This window comes from Hetaerina americana, unplaced genomic scaffold (assembly GCF_022747635.1).
Source record: "Hetaerina americana unplaced genomic scaffold, ioHetAmer1.1.p SCAF_4, whole genome shotgun sequence".
Taxonomy (NCBI): domain Eukaryota; kingdom Metazoa; phylum Arthropoda; class Insecta; order Odonata; family Calopterygidae; genus Hetaerina; species Hetaerina americana.
The window spans coordinates 63,008,559-63,021,428 of record NW_027286985.1 but is presented as its reverse complement, the minus strand read 5'-3'; positions in this window follow the sequence as shown (position 1 = coordinate 63,021,428).

The following is a 12,870-nucleotide window of genomic DNA, read 5'->3' as shown; positions in this document are numbered from 1 at the left end:
TATATTTTATTTTCTAAGTAATATTGTGGATAGTCGAATATGAAACTGCCAAACTAACTGTTGCATTGTTTTATATTTATACGTTCACAATTATTTCTCCAAACTTAAAAGCACCTCCGTTCCTCCTTACATAATTTCTGTCCTTCCATATTTCACATCGCATAGCATTCTTCACTGCTTAAAGAAAGTTAGCATACTGTTATACAACATGTTTGGTGAATATATAAATTAATGAATAATTATCGTTTGCCCAAAGAAGATAATCTAATATCACTGACCCCTAGTTAGAGAGTTCTAAATTGACTACAACCACGCATCCTTCCATGGAACATGTTCTTTAAAATAAACTTAAACCCCTGTTAAAGGAAAAATACCCTCTGGTGAAAGACAGCACGTTCTACCGTAAGATACACTTTTGGATCATTCTGCTTGATGGAAAGAAATAGTGCGGAAAGTCGTAATCATAGGGCCATCGAGAATTCTCAAAACCAAAATAGTACCGAGTTGGGAACTTATAGAGGGAACTCATTCAGTTTAAAACACTTTCACTGTGTTGATAATTCAATATTCCGGTAAAAAAGGAAAAACCTCGACGTTCTTGAAAAATCTTGTCCTAAATGAATCAAAGCCAAATGAAAAATTAGGGAACTACTTTCTTTATTTATACACTACACCATCGGTTCACATGTGACAAAATGCCCACAAGGCTAATTCGAAAGAATGGAAGCCAGAAAAGGGACCTATCTGTGAGGTTAAGTTCTTATCCAAAGTAACAGGATTCGTAGTTTAGTAGCACCTACCCATCAAAGTTGAATGATCAACGATATCGGGGGCTCGCCACGTAATATGAAGGCGATGGACCGGGGAGGGCCGCTGGAGGAGCTCCGGCCCATCTTCGCCGCGAGCTGGGTCGTCGGTCTGGCGCCCATCCCCTTCTGGTCTAGGCGCCTCCTCCATGGGTCCCTGGGCTCCGTCGCCCTCCTCTATAGCATCGTGGTGATGGTCACCTTCGCCGGCACCCTCGCCCTCAGCTTCCCCATTATTTACCGCCACCGGATGTCCACCGCATTTTCCGCCTCGGAGAGAATGAACGTGCTCATCTCACTGCTTTGGACCTTCGTGCCGTGCCTCTTCGCCATCGTCGTAATGGTGACCTACGTATCGCGCCGTGGGAGACTGCGGGATGTCCTCGTGGATCTTGACCGCATCCATTTCATGCCGCAGCCATGGAGGAGTGTCCAGGGCTTCAAGACGCCCTGGTATTCCCTCGTCCTACAGGTCAGGTCACGCTTTCCGGTCAAGAGGGAAAATCTTTGTTGTAATTAAATTGCTCAAGTGCACAGGGTGTGATTTTGGCGTGGTATTTATGAGATATTACGCTCAGATACAGTACGCAGATACCCAAGTTCAAATCTGGGTGAGACGATTGACTGCTCTTTCTGGGAAGTTAGTGCTTCGTACCCAGAACTGATTGACAATTTAGTGGTGGAAAAAATGTGCGGGGTTTGAATGCATTTGCAAAATTCTTTTCTCTTGTCGAGTTTTTTATTGAGTTTATCCATGCTCTTTGGTAAGACGGATTACCTGAATACGGGCTCGGGGAATGTGACTTTTGTCCCAGGACTACTTATGTATAGCATCTCAGCAATTATTTTTCTCAAGTATGAAAATAAGAGGTAATTTGTATCATTATTCATTCAATCATCGTGCTCACATTTAGCTGCATCGTTTCCCACACAGTTTCTCCTTTAACAAATTATTTTGAGGATATGAAATTGTTGTATAGAGCCCCCGGACAACGGCGAGGTTCGTGTATTGTTGGTTGCGCGTGTTTCAGGATCAAACGAGCTAATTGTGTTGCTTCGGATGTTAACTGTTAATTTGACCAAAACTTAATTATTTTGCGGAAAATCGCACGATTCTCCTCAAACGAGTTTTTCACATTATTGGTGTACTTACTACTCCACATTGTGGTTCACTGAATGGACTTATATTGTCCAGAGGAATGAAAGAAGGGGATAAACATTCGAATTTTACTTTTCGAATGTCAGAATTGGTCATTAAGGTGATTTCAAGAAATCTAATGTGACAATCTGAAAGATACTAAACTCTCCTAATCAGTGCCTTGGGCATTATAAAAATATAGGGCATTAAGAAATGCCCTATATTTTTATTATAAACATTCTGATTCTTTCAAAATCTCGGATACAGGTAGGAGCGGAGAAGTTGATAGTAAGTGATTTCCCGCCTTCATCATAATTTCTGACTATCATAATTTGCTAACCCATCGACCTATCTGATCATCTTAAATGCTTATCAGGGCGCATTTTCGTATTTCTAACCTTTTTTAATTTTTCAGGAAACAATCTTCCATATTTCTATTGTTATACCAATTTACAGGTAAAATTGCTATACCAATACACCTCTCTATTAGTTATAATCAAGTGAAATTTTCTTAGGCCTTAATAGATACTAAATGTGCCTAATTTTAAGGATATTAACATTCCAGGTGATCCTAGTTGTTGGAGTGGTATCCGGAACTACTTATTTACATTTCGACACATATGGTTATGAATGGGACAGGGCAATCTTTGATCTCTATCTTCCACTCTTCGCATTTTTTGTGACCATCCTCTTGGATGTCCAGTTTATAAATCTGCTGTTGGTGATGCGCCGGAAACTGGTGCTGATCAATCGCTCGTTAGGTAGGTATACCATTCGGGTACTCGAGTGAAACTTAGCCTGTAATTTTGTGGGGTGTCTTTGGTATTATAGATTATACCTCTAAATTCATCAAATCAATAGTAAACTACGTTTAATGTGATCGAACGCCTTTTAATATGACTGTAAATGAATTTTCATGCGCTTATATTTGTAAGATTTGTGGAAATGAGGTGATCAAAGGGTTTTTTGAATATGTGTAAGAAAAATTTGAAATTTTTATCCTGAAGCTTTTTTCCTTCTCTTTCTGTCCAGATTAATGGAAGTGTAAGAAGGGGTCACATATTATTGTCTCAGTTTGTGTCACTGAGTAACCTGAATGAGAAATATTGATTTTCATGTAAAGTTGATATTATACTATTGTTCGTGGGCACATAAGCTTCAAGCCATTCTAAATAGACTATGTATTTAAGATTTCCTCTACGTTTCCTTTAGTCAAAATTAAGACTTCATTTAAATAAGCAATTAGATAGGCACCCTTTTCATTTCAATTTAAATGTGAGATGCGAGTAATCAAGTAAAATAATAGATTAGTCTATGCGTAAGCAAAAATGAATGTCGCTCGATTATAATATACATTTTAATGACGATTGATTTTTTGGTTAAATATTCCTGTGACGTAAATATTTTTGTTAACCTCTTCTGTAATTTTCTTTAATTTTGTTAAGAGGAAAATGGATTTAAAACAATTAAGTGAATGGAAGTTGTTGCTCATAGAAATTTCCAAGTAATATTTTCAAAATAGCTATTAGTTGAAAACACTATAGCTATGTTTTTGTTGGATTTGAATCGGGAAAATTTATCATCATCATATTGTTTCATCATTAAAATCAAGAGTTATTTGACTACTGTGTTTGTATTGAAGAGATTTTTTTAGATATTTCTTTCTGCAATGTTCTCTTTATGGTCCTTCCATTTTATCGTATTTTATGTTTTTTTGACATTAGTGTCTTGTGTTTTAAGTTCTTCTCTAATATCTTTATTACTTTGTCTGGTTCAGCCTTTAATTGATTTAAGCATATTTCTTGCGCTTGAACCCTAGTTTCTTATATCCTTTATAAGGCAAATTATTTTCATATCATATACCTCTCCCATTGGGTTGGTATATTATATTCGTGTGCAATTCATGGCTATTATAAGCGAATCACCTCTGTTTGTTTTTTTTAAATTTTATGCAATGCATTCTCAGCTGTACTTTTACATATCCCTGAATCCCCTTCTGAGGTTATCAATCTAAGGATTGGTTTGTAGCCCCTTTTCAAACTGTCCCATTCCAAGCCAATCTCTCCCCCATTGCTCCTTGCATTGATATTTTCCACTTCTTGCCTATCATAGTTCATCCTTGGCCTTTCTTTGTGATTCTTATCCTGAATGTTTTCTTCAAGTATGGGTCTTTAGTAAGCTATCGTGCTACAGGACTCCTCATTTTGTGTGTTTTCCATTAGCCTCTATCTCACTAACTCCATAAATAAATTTTTCATTTGTTGTTCATTCTATCAGTTTAATTTTCATCATACTGCAGAACCTGTCACCAACATATTTCATCTGTCGTCATTCAGTTGAAACGCATTTCCATTGCCTTCAGGCTTCTTTTCTCAGCTGTCCCTATCGCCCGCGTCTCACAGCCGTTGTGTTGTAATGAATCTCTCCATTAAAGCTATGTTATTACAATTTACCGTTACTTTTTTTTTTCCGATAGAAAACCTTCTTCGCCATTCCTATTCTTCTGACTATATCCCTCTTGCCTTCTACATTGATGTTGATCCTGCTGCCCAAAAAGCAAAACTAATAATCCTAATAACTAATCCAAGCGTCTTGCCCTAGTATTACTTTGAGATTATCTTCTCTACATCAACTAAAGATCATTACCTTAGTGTTAATCTTGTTTATGTGAATATTTTACTTTTTCGTCCCCCTTTCTGTAATGGCTAGTATTATGATAAATCTGAATAATAGTTAGCCATTATGAATATTGTCTGACTTTATTTTGTTAATTCTAAACAGAAGACCGCGGCAACTTAATGTTACCATTAAATGGCCTTTCTCATTAAATTGTCGATAAAGGGGAAATGGATTGGTTAATTTTTCCTTAATTGAAATCCAGTCTCATGGCATAGTGTAAAAACCAGAAATGTTTAATGAGTGATATGAAACTTGGTACTTAACCATGAAAATCTTATTTTTGTCACTATATTGGTCAATTTTGTGGTATTGATTGTTAAAAATGTAATATGAAGTTTTAAGTTCTAGTTTCGAATTTTTATCGTATTTTGCCCTCTCACTCTGGAAACCTCTAACGTGAACACTTTTTTTGTCACTAGCCCTCACGTGTTCTACATAATGTCAGCGGTTTTCATAGATAAAATGAGATTATTGAGAAACTAAAATTCACCATTAGTTACTCTGGAATTATAATTGTCAAAAACCTATACATTACGCGAGGACAATGGCAACGAGTCATTCCTTTATCTATATTTACAATGAAACCCCATGTACCTGATACTTTATCTATATTGATAAAATGGAGAGTACTCTTTAGAATTCAAGGAGAGTGTGAAGAAAGACGTTTCTTGGTGGGCGAATGGCTTACCAACAGGTCGTTGAATGGCCAATATTTTTTCAAGAGCTACTATGATATTAAGGTATGTGTGATAATTATTCGCACTTCGATTTTCTTCTGATTACTATTAGGCAGAAAAACACTAGGTATTTATTATTATTTTACGTGCTTTACGCATGTTATGATAAAATATAAGATTCTAAAACTAACTCAGAAGGAAATTCGGAGAATAGGACATATGAATGGCGAGGATTTGAATTCGCTGAATGAGTGAACACCGTTTGACAGTGAAATTTGGAATCGCATGTCTCTTTTACTGATTTCCTTCCCCACTCAGTCCTCATGATGACGGAGTCCCCGAGTTTCGATGGCGTGCGTTCAACCTGGTCTTCCGCCGTGTACCGCGGCTTCGTCAGCCCGGGGGGCCACCGCCTCAGCGACCCCAAGAAGCGGAATATCCCTATGTCGGATCGAGTCCGGATGCTGGCAGAGCTGCATTTCAGCATTCACGGAGTGGCCGTAGAGCTCAGCGGCATATACGGGCCCTCCTTGGTCGTGCATTCGGCCATGACCCTCATGGAGCTGGCCTTCCAGCTGTTCAACTTCGCGGTGGGCATCCACCGGGGGGCTGACCTTTGGCTGCGGGTCATCGCTGGTCTCTTCTGGACGTGTCCCTTTGTCGCCGTGTTTGTTGCCGTCCTGGCCACGTGCGAGAATGCTAGTCAAGAGGTGATGAGTTGATAAAATTCTGCATGGATCGAAAAATGTTTTTCTACCCGTTCAGCTCTGACTACGAGGCCATAGACCTTTCATTAAGGCACACTCCCAAGCCTGACATGTAACCTAAATGTGGAATATTGGAACTGAATTTGAATTTAGCATTAGTTTGGGCTTACAGTAATGATCTGGTTGTTAACTACATAGCGTACTTCTATTACTTTTCGAAACTAAAATGAATAATTCATTGATGTTAACAAATATCATTGAACTAGGGTACGTTCGAGGGTTTCATAGCTTTATTATAATGAATACGTGCACTCAAGTCATCCCCCTTTGGCTGTGTTTAAACGAAAATATCGTCGAAATGTTTTTTTGGGTAAAAATATATTGAATTAGCCAATGGCATGACACCTTATTGGTTTTAGATTCAAGATGGAGGACATGTTCATTTCTTCTTTCGCGGTTTGAATTCAGCACTTCACGCACACGTCAGGAATAAAATGTTACCTATACTTTTTACATAAATATTGTATGCAGAGCTCAAGGAGGAGGTAGTTTCATGTAGTTTTGGTTTTATAGATAATTTACTGGATTGTTAGGCTGGAATCAAAAGGGCAGCAGTGCTGGCGTCCACCAAAAATCTCCTTTTACATCCTAGACTACTTCTCTATCAATTGATAATGTAATTCTAATTATGTGGAATTTTTCTTATAAAGTTCTCGTTGGAGTGGTGCATTATAAATTCTTATGTTGTTTTAATGCATACCAAGTTTTCTTTCGTATTGAATAGCTTCTGTTCGAACGTGTTGATAGGAATAATACATGTATGAAACATTTTCTCACCGTTTCCAATTTTAATTCGTCGACAACACTTCAGCGGACAGCAGGTTTTCACTGCGCATTGATGCTATTCGTAGTTTTCTTTATTTTTTTATTTCCTTCTTTATATTTATTGAAGAAGAAGGACAATGAATCTATTCTTTGATGAGCGTTGTAATCCTATATTTTTCTAAACCAAATTTTGTTGTCTCACGGTATTTTTTTTTACCTCTCACGATAGGGTAGATGTATTCCACTCGAGTGCATGGCTTCCAAATATATCCAATTCTATCGAACTCCTATCTAAATTGAGAAAGGACTTATGTTAGTGTCCGATTACAGGTTGCACTTTTGTATTGGAGAGGTAAGGAAATGTATTGTTTACAATATTTATCTGTATTATATATATATATATATATTTCTATATATTTATATAATATATATATATATGGATATATATATATATTATGTATGTATGTGTATATATACATATACATATATATATACATATATATTTACATACATATATACATATATATATATATATATATATATATATATATATATATATATATATATATATATATATAAACAGGGTCTGTACAATAAGTATCGGGACTGGTTCCAAAAATCAACATTTATTGCAGCTATCATTAAAATTACTTAATAATCTTCAAAATACATTCCTCCTGCATTGATACACTTAGTTCGGCGGGTCTACCACGGAATTTAGCTCCGTCTTCCAAAGACGGAGCTAAATTCTTTCGAAATTATTAAGAAATAACGTGTGAATGTTCTTTTTATGTGTTCTCATATTGTTTGTTGCTGTTCAAGTTTTTTATTCAACACTTCCGTGTTACTTAGACGAAAAATCATATATATATATATATATATATATATATATATATATATATATATATATATATATATGTATATATATATATATATATATGTATGTATGTGTGTGTGTGTTTGTTTGTGCAAAAATACGCATACATAAAACCATCTCCATATTGAAATTTTATGGCAAGCATTAACATTCAGAACTAAATGTCCTAAAGCAAAGTTTTCACTTTTCATTCAGGCGAACTTGACCCGCAGCTTGGTGACAGAGTTTTATTACTTGTCCGAGGATAACAGTGTGAGAAAATGGGTGAGGAAATGAATGGTTTTCTACTTTGGTACACATGAAAATTGAAATACCATTTCTGAATTAAAACATGATACATCTCTATTGTAACTAGTTATCCATATTTTCGGACCAATTGAGACACATGCACCTGGAATTCTCAGCATGCCACTTTTTTTCAATCGACTTCACGCTCTTACTTTCGGTAAGTTGAATGAGAAATAATAGATCCGCAAATATTTAGTTAATTTAAAACAATGTATCTATACAGGGTCCACTATAAAAGTAATACGCATTCTCTGGGAAAAATAGATTTGTTGATCGTACTTGTATAAATGCTTAAAATTCTTCGCAATACACTTCCCCTGCATCGATGCACTTGTAGAGACATGCATGTCGCGCCTGGAAGGCACCCTGAAGCATTTCGACGGGAATGTCTCTCAGGAACGTTGTAGCATGCTTTTGGATGCTTTCCACGGTCTCACAATGATTTCCTCTCAGCTCTCTCTTCAGTCGGAGGAACAAAACAAAATCGCACGGAGCCAAGTTGGGACTGTAAGGGGACTGGGGGACAACCATCCTCCAGTCCCCTTCCTGGCTCAGTGCTAAGGACAGGAAGTTGGTAATGATGAAGGACGTGTGGATGGGGGCATTTTCATGGTTGAGCTTGAGCGTGTTTTGCGCCGTGTTACAAAGTCGAAACATACACTTCCCGCGGAGGCAAGTCTTTCCGCTCAGACTGCTCTGAGCAAACTGGCGACCGGGTGCATTCGAAGGCCAGACCCTCCCACCATATTCCTGACTGGTTTAACCGCGCTGCTATGTATAGTCGCGTCACAATAAAAGCATGTGTACTAATTTCATAATGGCCTATTTATATAAAAGCTGGGATTCATGGCACGAACTTATATACTCATAGATTGCGATTTGATTTCGCGTGTAACTTGAGTTCAATCGGTACAAATGGCATATGAAGTCTAATTTTTCTTTCGTTTATTTTATTTCGGGCCATGAACAACCCATCTGTATTTTTATAAAGTACCTTTTCTATTTTCTCCTCCATGGGGACCATGAAATGATTTTTTTGTCACTTCTCTTTCAGATAATATCAGCCGTCATGACGAACTTGGTCATACTCCTGCAGTTTCACCTTTCACAAAACATTCAATGAGAATGGACTTTCATCAGCAGGTCTTGGAGAAAATGCTATCTGGTCTTATTCGTCTTGTGCTATCTAGTCTTATTTGAGATATCTCTGTTTGACTATATTTATTTAGTGGTTTTTTTTAAAGAGGGGTTAAAGAAGTGAATGTAGTGAGTCTAAGTGTGCTCCATTTATTTAAGAGCTTTTCCAACATGAAACTTCACCTGATTCACGGACTAAATGCCTACAAATAGTATGTGACACTCCACTCGCAATCCTTCCTCCCACCTTGTTCGGATTTAAGCCCTAAATAATATCTCTTCCATGCTTTCCATTGTCTCTCAGAATTGCTTATTCATGTAATACAAATGAGATGTATTGATTATACATTTAAAAAGAGTAGCTGTTTAATCCATGGTAATTGCAAACATATGCGGCTTTCTTGGTAAATTATACTCATACTCTTCACCTCACCGGAGAGATTGACTGCACTGAAGGTTTGCAATCTAATTTCTTTGCCTACTTCCTTGAAAATGATGCACATTCAAGGAAAATCAAATTTATAAATGTAGTATATCGACCTATCGACCAATAAATACACAGGAGCTACAAATACACTGGGCAGGAATCCAGCTTAATTATATATATATATATATATATATATATATATATATATATATATATAACATTTGGATGGCGCAGTAGAATACCAAAATCAAATAGAGAACTCGTAAAAGGATACTTGCATTTGAGAATGCTTATATATATATATACACACACACACATGAGTATACATATATAACACGTATATATAACATTTAAATACATAAAGCATATAATAATACAATAAATATATGCATAACAGTTATATTTTAATTATTTATATTGATATAAGTTTATTTGTGTAAATATACTAGATACGTTCAAAAAAGATGAGACTGTATGAATAAATACTTGGTTTTATTAGTGACCCTTTAATCATGCTTGTCGCCTACAAAATACAGCCCTTGGTAGCCAATGCAATGCTAATAATGTTTTTTCCAACTTTGGAATTTTCATCCTTTCAAGGTAGATTTCAACTTAGAAAATATGGAAAGCCCTCCGGAATAAGATCCGAAGTGTAGGGTGGCTGGAGGATCCCCAGTCTGCTGTTTTGGCCTAAAACTAGGTAGCATTCAATAACGTGTGCGCCGGTGCGTTGTCGTGATGATAGCATCAAAACTTGTTTTTCCATATTTTTGGTCTGTTACGCCTCGTGGTGTGTCTTAATCTTCTCGTAACCTCGATATAGTGCTGCCAATTCACTATTTGTCATTTGGGGACATATTATTTAGGAATGATCCCTTCCCAATCGAAGAAAACAATCAACATAACCTTCACGTTTGATGATGTTATCCGAGTTTTTTCGGGCCGTTGGGAAGATGTGTTCCACTTCCACTGTGAAGATTGGGCTTTAACTTCTACCCATATCATAGTCATAAACTCAGGTTTCGTCGTCTGTAAGGATTGTGTTTAAGGAGTTTTTGTCGTTGTTTGAACGAGCGAGAAGTTCCTGCCTGATGTCAAAACGTTTTTGCCTCTATTCAACCGTTAACACTCGTGACACATATTTTGACGCGACTTGCTACATGCCCAAAATTTCTGTCAAAATGGTGAAACACGATCCAGCACTAATATCAACTTCATTGGAAATCTCCTCGACAGTTAACCTACGGTTTGCGCACCCTAAGTCATTCGCACTGTTGACGTGGACGTCGTTTGTTCTCGTAAATGGTCGCTCACTTCTCGGCCCTTCATCGTTCGAGGTTTGTCTAGGCTGAAAGCAGCTTTACCGAAAAAAACGTCCGACTCATAGATTCATTGTCAAATGTCTCTTGAATCATTTTATCAGTTGCAGTATTTTCGAGGTTGAAACAAATTCAAATGCACACGCCTTGCCGTTCTAACACCTTCATTCTCACCGTCACAAGAATTTGCACAGCAAGCGTGTGTAACCTCTGACAAGAATCGCTGTTGTGCGGAGAGAGTCCAGATAGGGCTACAAGGTATTTTAATTCTCACAAACGCCACTATAAGGCAATATCTCATCGATTGTGATGGATCTAGCAGTTTGTGGGTAGAAAGACCAATCTCATTTTTTTTCGCACAGTTTGTATGTATACACAAATTTTAGGAATTAAATTTACTCAGAAAAATTATTAATCACTCATTTAAAGTTAGATTTATCAAAAAAAATTAATGAGGATTGAACAATCACTATTACCCCCAATTGTGGGGAAATGTCAGGTGCTTTTTCCAGTAGGTGACTAAAATACAAGTATAATTGCTATTTAGCTTCAATGATTGCTTGTATTTTGTTGGAATTATTTTTAATTCCGATCTAAGCTCTAATTTTCCACATAATTGTCCAGAATGCATAATTACCCAATCAACAATACTGTGTTTACTCTCATTTGTTAAATTTGGAATGAATTGACAAGTTAATTTAATAAATCTATCTCAAGAAAGACGTTATACAATACATTGACTTCATATTTTTGCTAGGGTGATGTAGCATGCACTTTCGAGGAGAGATTTGAAAAATAATGATTAAACGAATTCAGCTACGGCTGAAATTTAGACTCCTCTTCGTGCTTTGTTTGAATAATATTTAACAATATAATAGTATAAACATTTTTAGATTTGATGATCTAATGGCAACAGCTCCAGGTGACTAATCTGTAATTGAAAGAGAGCTACGTTTTGAGGATAACTAATTGCTACCAATAAAAATTAAGAAACCTTGCGGAGTACATATTTTATTCAGTATCGAAAAATAACATGAATATTTTTACTGGTATTGCTAAAAGGTCCGACGGGGGGATAGCGGCTTTAATCGCGTCTCTGAGATTCTTCAGCAAAATGCATGCAATCCAGGTCCATTTCTTACACCTCAAATTAGCAGCTTGTATTCAGCTGACGGTATTCCACTTTCCTTTGTTTGTGTAAAACTACACCTTTTTCACAAACTTAAAGCTCTTCTCTTGCACAGGCCACGCAATGTGATAGAAGTGATAGTATACTATTAACGCAAATCTTATTGGTTGCCCACAAATTACATCACCAGTCTCTTCTAGAAATAATAGTTGTCTTCAATACTCCGTCTTTACTCCTTTATTTTTGTGACGAATTGTTAATCCGTCCTTGGTCGAGCATCTTCCGGAAATAAACGGAGTTCACTTCAAATGTTAATGCTATTCATTAATTGCTTACTATTATTCATGTGTTCAATGTGCAAGCATCATACCTTAAAATTACTGGAAAGTAATTGAGAAGATCAATTTATGCTAAAAATTTAGGCGTTAAAACGCTAAAATACTGAGATTAAAGCTCCACAGCTATCTTAATCGTATTAAAAATGTCATCATGCATGAAAAAATACGCATACATGCATTCGCTCACATATATAATTTTATCTAAGGTTCTCACTAATAATTAATCACTTACTTAATCTTACTCAACATATTAATTATTGTGCTTTTGTTAGGGAACTCCAATGTTTGTACTTCAAATTTTCATTTCTTTTTGACTTGAATAATATCATCACACGCATTGATAATCATTCGCACATAAGAATTTGAAAAATTTTAGCTTTGTGCCTCGAATAAATAAAGGCTTATTTATAGGATTTTTTTACCTCGGTGTCAGCCATTGAAAAAGGATTTTTAAAAGTTCGTCAAATGGAACTGAACCAGAATCACCAGATTCATTAAAAGTGCCGAAAATATCTGAAAGGGA